At 45.0% G+C, this 11,811-nt stretch overlaps 1 long non-coding RNA gene across 1 annotated transcript; it reads left to right on the forward strand.

Moving 5' to 3' along the window:
• The first annotated feature begins 1,572 nt into the window (after window positions 1-1,572).
• LOC130855808 (uncharacterized) lies at window positions 1,573-11,427 on the forward strand. The gene is made up of 3 exons (XR_009054380.1): window positions 1,573-1,679; window positions 9,540-9,788; window positions 10,907-11,427. It is a non-coding gene; the product is annotated as an uncharacterized LOC130855808 (long non-coding RNA).
• The last annotated feature ends 384 nt before the right edge of the window (window positions 11,428-11,811 follow it).

Consider the following 11,811-nt stretch of genomic DNA (forward strand, 5'->3'; position numbering starts at 1 on the left):
AGCCTCTCACTCAACCTCCCCACCAACCGCCCAAACCCAGGGCCACCAACCAAAGTGTGCTTCCCCCGCCTTCTGCCAGCCTGGGTCATTACTCCCCATGTTTGTTCTGCAGTTGTACACTTTGCAAAGCATTTCCAGCCTCCTTGTATGCGATGTCCACCACCTCCCTGAGGGGTAGGCAGGGCAGGCTTTCACATTCGAGAGGAGACCCTCCTAGGTAGTTCTACATGTATTTGGGCATGATGCGGCCAAGTTTCCACAGTGAGCAAGCAGCATCGTCAGCCTCCTGAGTCCAGGTCCAGTGCTCCTTGGATCTTTCTTCTCCCAGCTACTCCCCTGTTCTCCATCTTGCATATTTGGCTAAAGGGAGCTTAGATCACCATTTTTCTCAGACTACTCTCACATTCACAAAGCCTCAGAGACTCCTCCTGCCAACAGCATAAAAATTCCAGTGATTTACCTGGTCTTTCAAGGCCCTCCACAGTGTGACTCCAAAATGTTTCCTCAACGTTATTTCCACCGCTTCTGTCTGGTGGGTCTAATTGAATTTCCGACAACATCCTCTGCCCTTTTTAAACCTTTGGACCTTTATCCTGTGGCTTCTTTGGACCTCCTCCCCACACGTCAACCCAGATCTGTGCTTGAAAAGGCTGCTTCATTAAGGGCTACCTTCTGCTGGAAGTCTCCCCTGGATCCCCCCCGCCCACAGTGAACTCTCCCTCGTGACATTCCCCAGCCTGCATCAACCACCCTATTCTCGTTGGCTTGGGGCGAACCTGTATCTGGCAGGATTGAAGCTTGCCTTTACCTGGCATCTCCCGCCTAGGCCCAGGGCAGGGCTTTGCACATCAGAAAAGGGTCGGTCACATGAACCTATTGGTGGTTCTCTACCAAATACTAGGTTCAAGAAAACTTTGTGGTAGGATTTGCCTTCTCATGACCAAACAAGTAAGAAACACAGAAAAAAATGTTGGATCAAAAGTAGACATCTTCTATTCCATAACTAAAGTATTTCGTGTCCCTCTTTTCTCAGAGAAGGAGGAGGAAGAGTGGGGAGAAGAAAGGGGTACGGAAGGATGTTTCGCGTTCAGATTGAAGAGACCTGATTCCCATCTCTGGCTCCTCAAGGCCCTGTAATGAACATCCTCTACTGTGGGTCACTAAAGGTGCCCTCGTACCATTCACCTTGGAGCCTCAGTTTTCTCCACTGGACAGTGTAGATGATTGCCCCCTGCCTGGCCCATCGCATTTGATCATAGATGTGAATGTGCTGTGTAAGTATAAGTGCTAGACTTAGACCCTGTGAGGGATGGTTAATTTCCAAAGCCCAGGCCACCCCTCCTCCCCACTCCTGCCGGAGTCTTTCCTCTGTTAACATCCGTGAGGCCATTTGGATCTATAGAGGAGCACGTGCTCCCTTTTGTACCTGTGCTGTTGACCAATGGCCTTGTGATGCTGCAAATGTCCCGTGATCCTTGAGCTATTATTAGGGATGGTTACATCGGCAGAGGGAGCCTATAAACAGCCAGCACGGCCATCGTTAACCTTTGGGTTTCCCATTTCGGGCACCAGTTTCAAAAGAAAACCTCTCCTTTGAAGAGAGTGCATGTCTGCAATTCTTCACGACCCACTGAAAGGAAAGGGAATTGCACTATGCAAGACTGGGGAATTTGTCTTCCGTGAGTACCCAGCCTCAGCCCTTAATCCTGGAACATTGATTCCAAACTGCAACCTGAGCCTTGAAGTTCAGCCAAGTTGGGTGGACTTCCTGGTGCCTCCGCTGCTGGCTTGTCTGAGCCTCAGTGCCCTGCCCCAGGAGAAATGTCCACGACGGCAAATGGGGCAGATTCCCAGGGAAGAGCAGAGGGGTCAGGAAGGGAGGATTTGGGGGCTGAGGGACTCTGGGGTTCCTGCTCCCAAGTCCATGCCTGCCTCGGAGCTCCCCACAGGGATTTACACCTCCCACATTTTCATTTGAAATACCCCCTGGGTTCCAGGTTCCCATGGCCCAGCAGGCTGCAGTGAACCATCCACTCATTGCCCCCTTCTCCTAACACGCACTTGTAAGCTCGCTTCACTTACCACCCCCACCTCCTCTAAAGCAGCCAAGATATTTTAAAACCCTTGTTTTGATCTCCTTTGCATATCAGTTACACTATTTCTGAGCGTGTTTATTTTTATTTTTTTTTCCGGTGGTGAGCCCGTTGCTTTGAGCAGCCTGCTCACACGTTTCCACTTCCCCTCACTTTCCTGTGCATGCTGTGGCCTTCCGGGCGTGTGGCTCAGGCTACCCTGAATGGTTCTCATGGGTCTGTGGCCTTTGAAGGAGCCCGGGAGGCAGGTTCTCCTACCGCTGGTGCTCCATTGCTCCTGACATCTGCAGAGGCAAGACGAAGTTTCAGTTATGTTTCCCCTGCCTCATCTCCCCGAACAAAGCAGTTCTGATGAACAGTCTGGGGAATGGGAGTAGGGGAAAGCCCTGGGCTGGGAATAAGAGAGGCCAGAGTTTTCATTCCAACTTTGACACTGACCTTGAAGAAATCCTCTACCCTCTTTGAGTTGGACTTAAAATTTCTAAACATCTTTCTGGCTCTAACTTTCTAGGATTCTAACCAACATAAGGATGCTACTCTATCACCTGGCAAAATAACTTCTATTCTGAGGGTCAGCTTAAGGCCAGGTTCTGAGATGGGCACGTTGGAGATACAGGAATGACTGTGATACTCCCATCTCAGGGAGTGATGATTTGGATTTGTGGGACAGAGCATCTCTTCCTGATAGGATCTTGTAAAATATGTGTGATATGACTTGTAGAATGTCCAAGCTAAACCCGGCTAGTGAGTCATGATGTATGTCTAAGCCCACAGGCTTCCCAACGTTTTTCATATCATGGCATCCTTAGAAAGTGATAGTATTTGTACAGCACACTGGGCAAATGAACAATGCTGTGCTTTTATGGTGGCAACGAACCCATTGATTCTGGTCACTGCGAGGACTAAGGAGACAATATTTGGGCCTGTTGGGGCCCAGATTGGGGAAGCTTTGGTTGAAAGGATTAAGATAACTCCAGAAAACGATGATGTTCTGGCCTATGGAAAAATACAAAATTCTAAAAAAAGGTAGAGCAGGTAAGAAAGTGAATCCTGAAACCAGACCATTGGATTCAGATAGAGAATCCACCATTTGCCAACTCTCAGGAAACACTAACACTCAGTTTCTTCTGTCCTGAAAAGTGGAAATGGTAGTATTAATAACTTCCACAGAACTAAATAAGGTATTGCACCTCAGCACATTCTAAGTACTCAATAAATGTTAGTTATTATTGTTATGGCTAGTGTGAGACAGGAAATTAAATGTCATCTGGTTTAATCCTCGTATTTGAGAGAAAAGGAAACTGACTTGATCAAAGTCACATAGCTAGTTAGTGGCTGAGATGAGACTGGAACCCAAGTCTTCTGAATTCAGTCCTATGCTTTTGTATAACAAAAGAAATGATACCTCATCTTGCATTAAAAAGGATCCAAATACCTAAGCACTTAGGGTGGGTTTTCGTTCCCTAAAGATGTTTTGAAGATGGGACTATTCATATTTGTTTTAAATTGGTGTATCAGTGGCCTTGCCTTAGGCACAGGCATGAATGAAATCACCGCCCCATGGTCTGCTTTATATTCCAAGCAGGTAGCCAAGGGCCAGCTTCCTAGGCACTAGAAAGCACGGGAATGGGTGCAGGGGCTACACATCTGGCATCCCAGATGCCAAAGGCATCAAGTCATCAATCCCATTTTCCGTCTGAACTTATTGAATATCTGGTTCACTTGGAGTCACAGGTCGTGATCAACCACAAAACAAAGATTGGAACTTGGAGCTCAAACTTGCTGCTGGTACCCTTTCCACAGAGCTCCCCGAGAGAGAGGATGTAAGGCTCATCTGCATTCACTGATCATGTCACCTAAGGCTGTAAACATACTAACTTGCCCTGCAAACTCAATTACTCATTTAAATGTGGTTTCTTCTTTTTTTCTACTAGCCACAAAGGATTAAGGCAACTTATAGGAAATACAATAACTAATAATAAAGTGTGCGTAAAAATAAACTCTAATGTCTTAGAAATAGACAATAGGATACCCAGGCCCATTCTGTCCAATGGCACATGTGTCTATTTAAATTTAAATTAATTAAAACTAAATATAATAAGGGCTTCCCTGGTGGCACAGTGGTTAAGAACCCACCTGCCAATGCAGGGGACAAGGATTCGATCCCTGGTCTGGGAAGATCCCACATGCCGTGGAGCAGCTAAGCCCATGCGCCACAACTACTGAGCCCGCATGCCGCAACTACTGAAGCCCCCGCGCCTAGAGCCCATGCTTGCAACAAAAGAAGCCACCACAGTGAGAAATCAGCACACTGCAACAAAGAGTATCCCCTGCTCGCCAAAACTGGAGAGAGCCCATGCGCAGCAACAAAGACCCAATGCAGCAAGAAAGCAAGAAAGCAAGCAAGCAAGCAAGCAAGCAAGCAAGCAAGCAAGAAAGAAAGAAAGAAAGAAAGAAAGAAAGAAAGAAGAAAGAAACCTCTAAAAAAAAAAACCTAAATATAATTTAAAAATCTAGCCTCCCACTGTCACTAGCCACCTTCCAGGTGCTCAGTGACTACACGTGGTTGATGGCTACTTATTGGACATTAAAAATATGGAGTATTTCCATGACTGTAGAAAGTTCTGTTGGACACTACTGTCTAGACAGGTAACCAGGTCCTATAGTTCTACACATTTGCAATAATTCAGCCAAGATTTTGGTTCTGCTCTTTGTATTAGCAAAGCCCAAAAACAAAGCAAAGTCAGTGTCCCATTACCAGTTCCTCAAGGGAAATGAACTTTTTAGCCCTTAGACCTAAAAGAATTCCTCAGATGGGGCTTTATAGAAAGGCCACTGAGTGACATGGCAAATCTTGTCCTCTAAACCACAAGGGACAGTGTAGTCACAAATTTCAATGTTAATTTTTATACTGACTCACTATAAAAGATGAAGGTACAATTCCCCCAAGTTCAACCTAAATGAAAACACTTCTGTTTTGGGGTGGGGGAGGTGGGAAGAATACTTATTTATTTGGTCCTAGAGGGGACTGCCTTAGCAATGTGCATCCGGTGAATTGGCTCTCAGGAAAAGGCAAGATTTGTGCTGAGGCCTGAATGACAGGATGAAGCAGTCAGTGGAAATGTGCAAGAAGAGCATCTAACAGAAGGGAAAGCAAGGGCGAAGGTCCTCAGATGAGAAAGCATTGGCAAGTTTGAGGGAGAAAAAGGCCAGTGAACATTGTGGACAAGGCTGAGAGTGGAAGGAGATGCTGCTAGACAAGTAGTCAGGGGACAGGTCCCATAGGGTTTTATAGATCATGGTAAGAGGATTTGGCAGAGAGGTGATATTATAATCTATGATTCTAGAAATATCATTTTGGCGACTGCTCAGAAAGCTGACTAGGGGAGCAAAAGTCTAGATGGGAAGAACATGATGGTAGCTGGAATAAGATGGTTACTGTGGAGGTGATGAAAAATAGTCTAAATTGACACCTATTTTAGACATAAGGTCAATGCAGCTTGCTGATGGATTAAACATGGAGTTTGAGAGGAACAAAGAAAACAATGATTTGATTATTTACACTGAACAAATAGCTAGAAGGGTCAAGACCACTGCTTGTGACAGGGAAGGCTTAGGAAGGAGAAAGTGGGGATGGGGGGGAGGATAAATCAATCGTTTGGTTTGGGTCATGGTTTGAGTTAGATACTCAATTAGAGTTATCAAGTCTGGAGCTCAAGGGAGAAGTCAGATGGAGATAGAGATTTGAAGTTATCTGCATATAGATAGTATATTAAAGCTATGGGACTCAAGGAGTTTATCTAGGAAGAGTACAGACAGAAGTGAGACAAGAACCCCAGAGCACTCCAAAATTTGATGTAGAGGAGGAAGAGCCAGACAAGGAGACAAGAAGGTAAGGGCAAATGAGGCGAGTGTGGAATCACAGAAGATTAGAGAGGAAGAGGTTCAAAGAAGTCGAAGGATCAATCATGCTGGATTCTACTGAATAGTCCAGTTAGTTGAGTATATTTTGGCTTTGGAAACGTGCATCATTGGTGACCTTGATAAGGGCTGTTAAGTAGAGAGTTGGGATTAGAAGAAATTTGGAGCACTGTTGAGGAGAGAATGGCAGCTGACCAAAGAAGACAGGAAACATAGATCTTACTTCTTTAATGTTTTTTGTGAAGTCATCAGAGAAGCGGGATGGTAGCTGCAGAGACATGTAGGGTCAAGGGAGAATTGTTGCCTTTTAATGGTTGTTATGAAGACACATTTGTGTGCTAATAGAATGAAGGTAACAGAAGAAGAGAAAATAATGTTTCAGGAAAGAAGTGCATGAAAGGAGACAGGATCCAGAAGACACACGGAAGAGGTGACCTTAGAGGCTGTGATGCTTCCTCCACTTAGTAGGAAGGAGGCAGTGTACGTGGGTGCAGATGTAGATGAGTTAAGGAGTTGGCGGGGAAAGATGGAATGATTTCCTCTGATAGCAAAGAAGGGAGGTCATCATTCTGGGAGACGGGGAGGGGGAAACATGGTGGAGATTTATGGAGGGAGACAAAGGTATGAAAGAATCGACCCAGAGCCTGAAAAAAGCAAATGTGCTAAAAGTGTTAGAGGGCCTCTGGCAGGGTCCTTCTGAGAACTGTGGTCAAAAATTTAAAGCGAGCTGGTCGGCATGATCCACAAGGTTCTTAGCAGCATTCTGTTGCTCAGCTGCAAGCAAAGGAGGAAAGAGAAGATAATTACATTTCACCAGGGTTGGGATTTTGCCCAGTGAAGGGGGAAAGCAGGGAGGGAATTTAGGGTGTCGGAAAGAGAGTGGTTATGGTGCAGAGCAAAGGGAGTTATGCTTGGAATAGGGGTTACGGCTAGTCAGTAACACATCACTGGACTCCACCTGTATCCAGACCATCTGCCTAGACCTCTCAGTATGTCAAGTGTTTTCCTTCCCCCGGAAAAGGGAGCTTATTACTGACTTCCCTTGGTTTTTTGCCACATCTAGAATCCCTCCTTCAGGGTTATGTAACCACTTAGAAACTGAGTGTTGGGCACCAAATTGGGGGGTGGGGGGCAGGAAGAGTCAAACCTGAGCACAGAGTAGTAACACACACTCAGCAGCTAGTCTTACCAATTGGCTTAGACCTAGGCGACAGCGTGGGGCAGGAAAACACCCCAGACTTACAGAGAAAAGACCTGGGTTTCCGTTGGTGTCTGTTGCACTCACCAGGTGAGAAAGTTCCCTCACGCCCTGAGCCTCTGTTCCCTCATACCTCTGGCCCTGCCTAAGTTACAGCTTGTAACACAGACCTGATGAGATGGTGAGTATAAGACCATCTCGGCTGCAAGGAATTGTGGAGATGTGAAAAATTACATGATCGTGATGCCTCTGCAAGTTGGTCTGCAAATATAGATCACCACGGCTTATAAGCCACTTGCCTTAAAATTGGAAACTGGTGAAATGCTTCAAATGAAAGGCAAGTGCATTTCAAAACAGAAGCAATGGGAAGCAACTGTCTCTCTTTTTTGTGCAACATCCTATGAACTCGTGGCTCTCACAGCTCAGGATATTGCTGCAGTTGGCAGCCCAGCGTGCTTTGAAAAGCACAAGACTAATCCCTGAGTCACTCTATCATCCTGAGTTAGTAAATTTACCTTTCGATAACTCAGTCACCTTCCCTATAAAATGGCAGCAATCGTACCAGCCCTTACTCAACTTCCAGGGACTCCAGAAGGATTTGTTTTTTTTTTTTTTAAAATAAATAGCTAGAAAGTACTCTGAGTTTCTTTGAGCAGAGGTTGGTATAAATGTGAAGTGTCACTATTATTAAGTGTGAGGCAATCCTTCCCACCCCCACCATGTTCCAGGGCTACAATGTGAGCTGCGTGACAGGCTATTTTTAAATTCTCATCTCTGGAAGCATATGGTCCTGCCCAGTGCCAAAAACACAACTGACCTGCTTCTTTTTGTTTGCTTGTTGGTTTTGATCTGATGGAGCATTTTCTATGTTCTGTTAAAGATGATCCTTTCTACCCTAAACTTTTCAAGTAAATGCTGAAGTTTTTCTGCAACACAGCCTGAAAGAGACCATGGCAACATAACTTGCTTGGGCAACGATAAAAGACCATCCGAGGACAATGGTGTGTTTACACAGATCTCCTTCCTTCTGTGTCAATCAGGACGTTTTAGGGTTTGCCTGGTTGATGATGACGACGTTGATGGTGATGGTTTCTTTCGTTTTCATGTTTTGTTAACAACAACTGCTACTGACTAAAGCCCCTTCCTGCTCCAAATATATACATTTTTTAAAAGCTTCATATTTGCTGCCTCCCCTAATTGACCTGACTTCACCCTCCGCTTGGCTTCTTGGCAAGACTGCCCTGAATCGAGTTAAACTTCCCACTCGTTGGATTTGATTTCTGATACCAAATCCCTGGAAAGATATCCACCTGCTCAGCTAAAAAAAAGGAAAGAAATGAAAACACCTATTTCCTGGGTTCACGGGACATGACTTTTGTGCAGGGGTGGAAAAAAACACCCCAGTTGAAGTAAATAAAGAAGGATAAGAAGGATCCCACAAGTTTTTCTTCCTTTTATATTTTTTTATCTTTTCTGTAAAGTTCAGAGTCAAAGTCTCTTGTCTTTGGGTAAAGTGCTAACTAAAAATAGCACTTTACTTATTTAATTTAAAAGGTAACTTATAAATGTGAGTGATCAGGAAAACTTAGAAGGCAGGACCTGCGTCTTCAATTAAATGATTGAGTCCAGAAGAGGTGAAAGGAATGGAAAAAGTTCTGGATGATCCTGGGGACCAGTAAAAGAGCCAGTCAGGAAAATCCACAAAAGCTTGAAATTTAAAAATTGTGACGCTACAGACATCTAACCGTGCAAGGTCTTCCTCAAGTGGCAGTGAATGCCCTTCGATGGAGAAATTCCAGAAGAGAATGGATGACCGTTTGCTGGGGATATTGGAGCAGAAATGCTGAAATTGGCCACAGCTGTGAACAGGTGACTATTATGGTTTTGACCATAAATCTGGTCAGCCAGCAACTTCAAATCCTTCTTTATAGAGAGACAAATAGACACCGTGAGGCCAATTGGGTTTTTTTAGAATCTTCCAATGTACATATAGAGATGCTCCCTGTTATTTACCCCTCCTTGCCCAATTTAACTCAAATCCCAAAGTGTAGACATGAACAAAGTAGGAAGGGTTAATAACATGACTGTCCTCCCGTTACAAACAGAACTACCTTTCACTTCCATGAAATTCCTTCTCTTAACATCTCCATTGGTCTGGTCCAAACCACAGCATCCAGAGCCTAGGTTCCCCCACCAGCCCTCTTTTCTCCTGTATCTTCCCCACGAGTCCATCCTTCACATATGAGCCCTCCTAAATCATTGTTCCACCATAACCTATCGTTGATCTAAAATCTGTCCTGACTTTCCCTTTCCTATAACTCTTTCAGATTTTTCAATCATAACCCAAGCTTGATGGGGAGTCTAACTCCAAGTAGATGGGTCTACCAAGAAAGCCCTCCGCTGATTGACTCTGCTGTGCCACAGCCTGATGGCGGGACCTTCTCCATCTCCTCTGTCTACTTCATCACCCAACTCAAGCCTCACCTCCTCCAGGAGGCATTCCCAGGTTCTCCAGCCTGCTGATGATCTCGGCCTTCTCTGACCTCCCTATGCATCTCAGAGACTTTAGCCATCATGTAAGTAGTAAATACAGCCTTGAGGTGTTACGTATCTGTTTCATTTGGGTGTGTCTTGTTTTCCCAGCACAGGGTTGTAAATTCCTGCAGAATAGGGATCATCTCTTATGTTTCTTTTCTAACCCCGCTGGTGCCTAGCACGTTGTCGGGCACGGAGCAGTAGCAGCAATCCCTCACCCTCATGGCAGCCTTTAGAGCTGAAACAGCACTTCCACTTGTCATTCGAATGATGCCTGACACAACTAGTGAGGCCCACAAGGCAGATAATGAGTAGCATCTTACAGGTAAGGAGACTAAGGTCCAGGGAGCTGCACATCTAACAGCTATTCTAACCCAGTGCTCTCCCAGTAATAACTATTAAATGAGTAAACACATGAACAGATCTTGCAGTTCAAAAATTTGTGGGTAGCCAAAGGGAAATGACCATGTATTTGGCAACGGCCCTGTTCTGTTGAGGTACGTTGATCACCAAAACAGGCGAAAGAATCCACTTTGTATGGATGCGCTCAGTTTGAGAGACACACGGCCCCTGCCTCTCTGACTTGGTTCTGGTAATGAGAAGAGATTTCCAGGGAGACGCATGAGAGCTTTGGTATGCGTTTGAGTTGGGAGCCTAGATGGAAATCAGCAACCTCAGCCATTGCCCTTGGCAAACCTCTGAACCTGCCCGTCTTGAGGCTTCTAGGACTCTGACCAAGGCACGTAGAAGGACCAGTCTAGAAGAGGCCTTAGGCACCAAATGGTCTTCAGTGGCCATCACTTCTGTAATTACTAAATTCACCCACTCACATTAAAATAAATTTTAGAAGCCATTGGAAATGTGTTCCTGTTCCTCCAGAAAATACCTCTGAATTTTCTAGTGAAAAGTCTGCCAGCTTTGTTCAGCCAAGTTCCTTTCTCCCCCTCTTTTCTTTGACAATGAAAGCAGCTTTGGCGCCAACGCTCAGATCTTGCAGGTGTTTGATGCCACATGTGCTGTAAGTGTTTATTACACACGTTCACTCAAGCTAATCACCATAGCTTTTGAGCCATCATTGCTGCTGATCATAAAACTGTCCTTGAAAACCAGAAGCCCAAGCTATTCACCCAGAATGTATTCATTTTTTCTCTTCTTTCAGGTTCTCTGTGTTCTCTCCACATCTGATATAATGGAGAGAAGAGACGGGAAAATTCAGGTGATAGGTGCGTGAATCTCGATTCTGCCCCAAGCTAGCCACGTGACCCTGGTGACGTCATTTCTCAGCTCTAAGCCTTGTGGCTCTTTTTTACAATGGAGAGGTGAGCGTGGTGACTGCCAAGGTCTGCCAGTTCTGATATGTACTGAAGACAGGACAAACTGGTGGGAGAAAGCAAATTCAGTCAAGACAAAACACACGCTTGCCTTTCTGCACCCAGAATGTGCTTTACATAAGTGAAGTGACTTCCTTTTTGACCGGCTTGTTCTTTAGTGGGGAGCAAGGGGGAGCAATGCTGCCCACAGCAGCTTGGAGAGAGGGAATATGCAGGTGTCTGTGTGGCGAGGGCCTACGCTGGTAAGTAAAGGAGGCGCAGACACCGCTAATTCCTTCAGCTGCGTCACACTTATTTCTGTGATATTAGAATTAAAGGACCTTTAGGGTGTTTAGAGTATAAACACCTACAGGAGAATGATTAAGAAATTTTCAGTTCCATAATTGTTCCTGAAAAGGCATTCAGAAATTCTAATTCTGCAAATTAGATTATTTTGGGGGAAAAAAAAAGGTGAGAAAAAAATTTTCATATCGAGAAGAAAAAAATATCACCTTGATATTCTTTTCCCCCGAAACCTTTAAACCAGCCCATGGAGAACCAGATTGTAGGTCTTTCTATGCACTGGAGCTTGTACCCCAAAAGTTCAGGCACATGATATCACTTGATCTTTGAAAGAGCCCTCAGAAAGAAGACTTTTGTCAATATCTCCATTTCACAGGTGAGGAAACTGAAGCTCTAACAGGTCTAGCAACTTGTTAGTGTACTCAAATCACAGGTCGCAAAGTTGAGAGTG

The sequence above is a fragment of the Hippopotamus amphibius genome, chromosome 6 (assembly GCF_030028045.1).
Source record: "Hippopotamus amphibius kiboko isolate mHipAmp2 chromosome 6, mHipAmp2.hap2, whole genome shotgun sequence".
NCBI classification, from domain to species: domain Eukaryota; kingdom Metazoa; phylum Chordata; class Mammalia; order Artiodactyla; family Hippopotamidae; genus Hippopotamus; species Hippopotamus amphibius.